General features: G+C 41.5%; 1 long non-coding RNA gene across 1 annotated transcript; it reads right to left on the bottom strand.

Moving 5' to 3' along the window:
• Positions 1-6537: 6537 nt before the first annotated feature.
• On the bottom strand, positions 6538-8239 carry LOC124655181. The gene is made up of 2 exons (XR_006988596.1): positions 7832-8239; positions 6538-6930 (listed from the first exon to the last, which is right to left on the bottom strand). It is a non-coding gene; the product is annotated as an uncharacterized LOC124655181 (long non-coding RNA).
• Between the last annotated feature and the right edge of the window lie 267 nt (positions 8240-8506).

An 8506-nucleotide genomic window follows, 5' to 3' on the forward strand; every position in this document is an offset into this window, starting at 1 on the left:
TGCAGACGTGCAGCGGTGGACGCGTAGGACGCGGGTCGCATTAACCACCCCTTGCCTTTATAGACGCCTCCTCCCACTATCTCTGTCACTCTCACTCGCCTACGCAACGCCGCCTCTCTCACGTCCCATCATCTTCTCCAAAGCAAAAACCCTCTCCCTCTCCCTCTCCTCTGCCGGCGAGATGGACAAGGAGAATGCCAATCCCATCGTCCACGGCGCCGTCGGCTCCAAGCACGACGCCTCCCTCTTCGACGCCGTCCCCTCAAGGGACGTCGCCGCCGTCCCCTCAAGGGACGTCGCCGCCGCCTCCGCCGGTGCATCGGAGGCTGCTGTCGCCGGTCGCGGCCAGATCCTGCCGGGATGGGACCCCTACGAGCCGGTGCCGTACGTCCCGCCCCCGAACCGCTACGGCACCTCCATAGAGGACCCATGGAACGAGGTAACTACGGTTTGCTTCCTTTTTTTGTTTCCCATTCCTTTTTGAACCCTATTTGTGCTGGTGTAGATGGATCTGTGGATGGATGACTATTGGGCTAATATTTGCGCCGATTTTATTCCATTTTGCTTTGATCCCTCCTTGATTTCGTTTAAGATTTGGGGTTCGGCCGTTCGGTTAATTTATGCAAGTAATAATGGGATCTCAATCGGTTAATTTATGCAAGTAATCATAGGATCTCAATCAGTTATTTTATGCACGAATCAAAAGATATCAACCGTTTAATTTGCAAATAATCCGGAATGTGTTCAAGTTCAGATCTGAAATCTGTTTCTTTGCCTATGATGAATCGGTGGGCACAGATTTTTACGGGGAGGGTTCAGCGAACCATTTACGTGTACAAATCTGTTGTGCATGAGCTTTGGTTCGCTTACACCGTCCCTGTAGACATATAATCGTGTCCACTCTAACCGAGGCTGCCTCTCGTTTTTCCTAACTTTGTTATCATGCACGTTTGCAACTCATTCACTAATAAATTCCCGTTTGATATGGATCAGTGCATCCGGCGGCGACGTCGGCGGCGACGACGAGCACCATGACGTCAAGACTCGCCGAGTGCCGCGGAGGCCGCAGGTCGGCCAGTACGTCTCCTACCTCGACGTCGCCAAGGGTGTCTATAGGTTCCCCTTCTGCACTAGGAGGCTCGGCGGCACTGACTTCAACTGCGTCCTCACGCATGCCGAGAACATCGGCCACACCAACCCCAAGGTCGGTGCGTCGGTGAACCCCAACTCCTTCCGCGCCAAGCACTTGGCGCTCGGCATGCACCTCCGCAGCATCCAGCGGGTGGAGATCTCCGGCGGGCGCATGCCTCCGCTCAAGCCCAAGGCTCCCAAGGGGAGCAACAAGTGGAGGCAGAGGCAGATGGGGTAGGCGGAGTCCTGGACTCGTGCCGCTGCTGCCTCCTCCATTTTGTTGTTGGGATCCCTTTGTTGTTAGCTAGGGATCCCTCGTTGTTATGTTGTTAGTATGATGGTACTCGTACTCGCTGTGAAGAACCTCGAACCCTACTATGTTTGGCTGCTGAATGCGGCTTATTATCTATATTATCTATCCCTATTCTACTATATGACCTTGTGAATTTATCGTACATTCCCCGTAGATTTGCTTCTAGATTTAACTACATACATATGGACTAGATGGAGTACTAGATTGGGCTCCCTACTAGATTTGCTGCCATATTGGGCAAACAACGAGGACCAAAAGGCACAAATAATAATTGAAGAAAGACAGAAATGCAAGCTTCTCTAGATTTGATACTAATTAGGTGAAAAAAGGCAGAAAGAAGGAGGCAGAAAAGGTACTGTTAAAAGGGAAATGCCAATGGCCGAGAGAGACAAAACCCGGCTCCTGCTCACGTGCAACCAAACGCTATCTCGTCCCGTCCCACGCGGTCCCTTTCTACCAGCCCCACGCGACGCGGGCCCACACGACACGGCCCCACACGTCAGCACGGAGCGGTCAACTTAACGGGAATCCTGTCGTCTGAGCTGCCTTCTGCGGGTTTCAAACAAGCACTTGGGGAAAACTGAGGAAAAACTAAGGAGCTGAGGAAAACTGAGCACAACTAAGGAACTGAGGGCACGAAAATAGAAATCCCTAAAACATTTACCTGATCGTGACTATATCCTTTCTTTTATGCATTTAGGAATGTTCAGTCGCTGTTCTCATATTTGTTAAGGCTTTGAAAAAGAAATGATATTTATAGTAAAATAAGTAGTATACCAAAGAATCTATATAGAATCAATTTTATTTTCAGGCTATAATAGAGGGTGAATTATCTATATAAGAGCAAATCTTGAAATAATTGCTTGAACCTTAGGGATAACAACCGATCAGCCAAATCCTGTAGAAATAATATACCCAGTTTATTTCCAGGACTTCTTGTAGCACTTCGATCTTAATAAGAACATGTACCGGAAATACTTTTGTACACCCACGCATGGGTGTGGGTGTTTCCATCACCGTCCATTTATTCCTTGAGATTCGTGCCCACCATGGTAGATGGAAAGATTCCTTTCTCTCTCCTCTTTTTATCCGAATCTCAAAGCACAATGAACGGTGACGGAAACACCCACACCCATGCGTGGGTGTACAAAATCCACTCTCAACATGTACTCTACATACCATACACTTGGAATATGTGTTGCCCTGATCGACCAGCTTTTCGTTGCAAGCTGACGCATATATTTTACACGTTCATGTGGCCTATTTTACCATGTTACTGGCTGCTTGGCAGACCATCGATTGGGGTGTTTCTAGCATTGCACTGGGGCGCCAACTCTTATTTAGAGATTTGCTGCCACACGTAACCTAAATACTACAGAAAATAGTGCTAATAAAGTATGAAGTGAGGATATCGCCTGCCACATCTTGATAAACAAATTTGCACTATAAAAAACTTGCACGCAGCAAGAAGTACTTACCTGGTTTTGAAAGCTTGTTAAATCTGCACGGTGTGATACTGGAATAGGTGCATAATAAAAGCTCCATCAACCCCTCTGCACCTTTTTTTCCCCGAATCGGATCCTCTCTCTGCACTTGTGCTGTACTCGGAAAAATAACTTGATGCATGAAAACTGGGAAAGATATGTATGTACACACTTAGGATGGGTGCTGCATATATAGAACAGGATGTCTTCATTGATTATTTAAACATAACTAATTATCTCTGAAACTACGCAATGTTTTTTCTATATCATTTTTACCTTACCAAGCCAAACAAAAAATCTAGTGTACATGCACTTGTTTTTCTAAAGGCATGTAGTATCTAGGTAACAGCAAAGTCACTGATCTAAGTGTGGCCTATCGGTACAGTTAAGTTTGTAAAAACACTAAAGGGGTATGTGAATGAATAATGTGTCTGAGAAATAAACTTATGGTTCTATTAATGTAAAAATATTTATATCTAACCATTTTTATTTCGTAGAAGCTGCAAAAATTCTATGGTAAGTAAATATCACCAGTGTGATAATACAAAATGTTTTAATTTACGGGTGTATTACTAATATAAAGTCACCTAAATGACTATGCCAACTCAATAAGAAAATAGCATTTTAATCAGTCATGTTTCTTGTATGTCCTCACAAAATAATCTTTTCAAAATCAATGGCTCCAACAAATGCTGCCCAACTGGTTATGAACATCCACAATAGCATCTCCATAGTACCTCAACACTTCATCTCAAATATTTGAGCCTGTCAAAAAAGCCAAAAAAAAAAGTAAGTACTACCAATGCAATGACATGTCCACCTAAATCTTCATTAATTAGAAACTATATAATTAAGATACAAAAAATACGTGTGTATCTTCTCAGCATGGAAATTTGTACTTGCAACAAAGGAACAATGCAAGTATCAAGCCAACTGTATTATGACAACCATTTGTTTTCTGAGGATGCTTATGCTGCTACAGTCTAAACTCTAAACAGATAACCACAATATTATTGATTGAAATCCTTTCGAAGTACATGCATATATAACGTCAATAAATGCGAGATTCCTTCTTGGCGTTCGACCGCGCCAGCGATCACATGCCTTCCGCGCGACAGCGCTCGCTCCGCGAGTCAATTTCCATTTATGGCTGTTTCCGCTAATTACGCTAATCCGTGCTTTCCTTTTTTGGCTGTTTCCGCTAATTAGGCGTATTTAATACCGACGGTAATGTCGCGCCTTAAATTTTTGCCAGCTGCCGCAAATCTCTTGCCTTTTATTTCCGGTTGTTTCCTTTTAAATCGATTTTTTTGGTAAAATGTTTGTGTCACCCCTACGCATTTGATGATGTCAGTTAATTACTGCCGTAAATCTTGGGAATTTAATTCGCTGGAGCGAATCTGTTCGATTTTTGGTCGCGTTAATTCCGTACATTTAGTTCCGCGCAGTCGATTCCCTTTTCCTTTTAATTTGTAGTGTCTTTTTTTGTCACTCTTTTACTTTTTGTTTTTCTAGCCGTGATTCCCTTCCACGTTTTTAATTCTCTTTTTGGCAATTCCCCTTTTTCAATATCGTTTCTTTTTTTATATTTTTCCTTTTTTGTTTTAAATTTTGTATACAAAATCATGTTATTTGAGCTAATTTTTAAATTCCCTTTTGTGGGCTAGTTGTTTTTTAAGAGGGAAAAAATAACGGGTGAGAAAATCACTTGCAACTCAAATGAACTACCACTTGCAACTTAAATAAATACACTTGCAACTCAAATTAATATCACTTTCAACTTAATTAGATTTTCGATCGGGTAACTTTTTATATTTTCAGGTAGGTAATTGTGCACATATACCGTTAATAAAAAAAACTAGGCAGATGGTTGATAAATTGTGAGCTAACAAATTTGCCAAAATATTCTAAATTAGTTTTGCTTTGGGCTGGTAAATATTTCACATTTACCGTTGATAAATAATGGGGTAGAGGATTGATAAATTGTGAGCTAAAAAGAAGCCCAATATTCTAAATTAATTCGGCTTTTGGGGTCGATAATCTTTCACATTTACCGTTGATAAATAAAGCGACACATGGTTGATAAATTGTGAGATAGCCAAAATATTCAAAATAAAATTAGCTATTTGGGTGGGTAATTTTTCAGATTGACCGTTGATAAATAACGGGGCAGAGGGTTGATAAATTTTAAGCTAAAAAAGTAGAAAAATATTCTAAATTAATTTGGCTTTTCCGGTCGATAATTTTTCACATTTACCATTGATAAATAACGCGGAACCGGGTTGATAAATTGTGAGCTAAAATATTTTCCAAAATATTGAAAATAAAATTAGCTTTTCGGGTAGGTAATTTTCAGATTTATCGTTGATTAATAACGAGGCATAGGGTTGATAAATTTTGAGCTAAAGAAGTAGCCAAATATTCTAAATAAATTTGGTTTTTTATATCGATAATGTTTCACATTTACCATTGATAAATAATGCGGTACATGGTTGGTAAATTGTGAGCTAAAAAATAAGTCAAAATATTGAGAATAAAGTTAGCTTTTTTTGGGTAGGTATTTTTTCAGATTTACTGTTGATAAATAACACGGCACATGGTTGATAAATTATGAGCCAAATTTTTTGACAAAATATTCATAATGAATTAGCTTTTTCGGATAGGTAATTGTTCACTTTTATCGTTGATAAATATCGAGGTAGAGGGTTGATAATTTATGAGCCAAAAAATTCGCCGAAATATTCATAATGAATTTGCTTTTTGGGCTAGTAATTTTTCACATTTACGGTTGATAAATAATGGTGTAGAGGATCGATAAATTGTGAGCTAAAAATATGGTCAAAATATTTCTAAATATAATTAATTTTTGAGATCACTAACTTTTGACATTTTTGTTGCCGATAAATAACATGCGGTGGGGGTGATAACTTTTTTCCCGAAAAAAATTAAATCCATCAACATGACCGCTAGTTTTAAAGATCTTATCTTGACAAATTTTATTGGTGAACACGAATTTTAAATAGTAATTATTATGTTTAAATAAAATAGTTTAAATTTGCAAAATATAAAAGGTTCTCTCTTCCAGCAACAATTTCGTCTGATCTTGCATGCACGATCTACATTTAACGTCCGGCTTGCTTGGTAGTTTTTTTTAGTTTGGAACGAGGTTGGGACATAATTTTACGTTTGACATTTATTATACAGTATAAAATGTAGGGCGTTGCTACACGGTGCGCGGTTAGCAGGTTGTGTTACGCGGTGCCCCCTGTCCGAACTAGTATCTTTTCTAAAATAGCAAGTGGGGCCAAAAGTAGATAGCGACAGGCGACAGAAAAAAGAAAGCATGCTGGGAGGCGCGTCCACACGTGAGACCACGCACGGGAACACCAGATCAAGCGGCCGGCTGGTCCAGATGTGTAATAAAAAATAAAAAGCGATCGCAACTAAAAACAAAGAATCTCTACCTGCTACATCTTCTTCCTCCATCCGCCGATGGCTGGAAGCTCCATGGCTTGAGCTTCTTTGGTAGAAAAGTTACAGGCAGACAAAAATAAAACAGAAAACAAAATAGGAAGGCGTGCCAGGATCTAAATCTACTGCAAACAGGTATGAAAAGTTACAGCTAATTTCATGCACCTCCAGACCTGTATATTTACATGAATATCCAGGAAGCTAGATTCGGGCCTGCCGATGCATCAGTATCAGCTACCCCACAGATTCTGTCATGGATGTATAAAACTGATCTCCAACAATTATGAGAGAAAAGGACATAGTGGTAGAAAGTGGTCTGCAGCGTAGGATGTATGTTCTTGGAGTACAATCCAACACCAAAAAGCACCAGGTTTTAGTAGTTTGTGAGACCGCACCATAAACTAGATGAACAAAAAATCTAATGCCAAACTGCATTGCCAGGGAACCTGAAAGCAAGGAGAGCATGTAAAATTTCTCTTCTAGGAAGCTAGAATCGGTAGCCATGATTTCTCTCAAATCAGTCTTCATCATCTGCAAGAAGAAATAACCGTGCAATAAATTCAGTAGCTGTTTATTTACTGGTTGAAACAAATAAAACGAAAAAATGGTAGGATGTAAAAATATTGCAGGGTTGTACACAAGTACATATTGTCTTCAATATGTACTTTCTGCTAATATTTTGCTTGAAGTCATTGCAGACCAGGTGAAAAAAGCAAGTAGGAAATACAAGCACGGTAAAAAGTTTGCTTGCAACAAACTTTATGCAAAATGTTGTGCTAGCTAAATTATATGGAAATGTAACTACTTCTATATGTTTGCAGATATGGATTTCTGGTTTCCTGATCTAAATACACCTGAAGTTGATGGTCAGGACCAGGTTTATGGTCAGAACAATGTAGAGGATCTAGCAAAACAGGGACATGAAGATACAAGGAATGCAGGGACCAACACTGGTCCATCTTTGCGCCAATTCATAAAAACGATTCAAAACCTACATGTATATAAAAAACATCCTATACATGTTCTTGCTAATAGAAAATCACACCAGAATGTATTTACTGACACCAATTTACATCCTAAAAAATTACAAGAAAGGAATAAAACACTGCGTATATAATTACCAAAAATACATCCAGTTAGTGAAGCATTATACTAGTATCCTATATGCAGGATGTATTAATTGCCTAGATAATACATCCTATTAGTAAAAAGCATTGTACTAGAACCTATGTGCAAAGATGTATTAAAGTGCCGAAAAAATACATCCCATTAGTAAAGCATTATACTAGTATCCTATATGCAGGATGTATTAATAGCCTAAAAAATACATCACGTGTGTGACAAAGCTACAGTTTATAGTGAATGGGGCAGGGAAATTGTTCGTTCAAGACATCAGAGGATGTAAAAAAAAAAAGCAAATAACACATCCCACCTTTAGATCACAGAGTCATCCTCGTCCTTGCCGCTGGGAGCCTTCCCAGCAGGACCAGCATCTGCCATCGCTTGGCCATTTCCCGTTGTTGAAGATCCCGGAGTCGGGCTAGAGTTCGTCCAGACCTGGAATGCTGCATGAAGCATTAAGATGGGGATGTCAACGACAAGCGTGAAAGGAGGTCGGAGATGACAGCGGCGGCGACAGAGAGATCGGCGAGGACGAAGCAAACAAAGAGCGTAGCGACGGGGCAGCAGTTCGGGATAAGTGCCGTCATCCGCCACCACCGCATCCGCGCTACCCCCACCGCCGCCATGGCCGCCGCCCCTCGCCTCCTGAGCACGGGTGTGCCACTCCAATACCGCGCACCCCCAAATCCTCCATGGCCGCCGCCCCTTCACCTATGGAGCATCGCTCCTCCCTCCCCCACAACTGCAACAAGGCCATGGCCGCCGACCTTCTCCTTGGGAGCGCCGGTGCCGTACGGTCTGCACCACCAACGCCTCTCATTTCTCCTCCGCCGACCTCAGGATCCACTTGATGCTCGGGTTCGATTTCATGGAGGTGAGGATGCGGATGGGGATTTTTTCTTTGAGATGTCGGGTGGGGTGGGGATGAGGATTGGGGACGGAGTGGAAGAGAGGAGTCGCCTTAATTCGTCGGCATGTGCGCGTG

Source organism: Lolium rigidum, chromosome 5 (assembly GCF_022539505.1).
Source record: "Lolium rigidum isolate FL_2022 chromosome 5, APGP_CSIRO_Lrig_0.1, whole genome shotgun sequence".
Lineage (NCBI taxonomy): Eukaryota > Viridiplantae > Streptophyta > Magnoliopsida > Poales > Poaceae > Lolium > Lolium rigidum.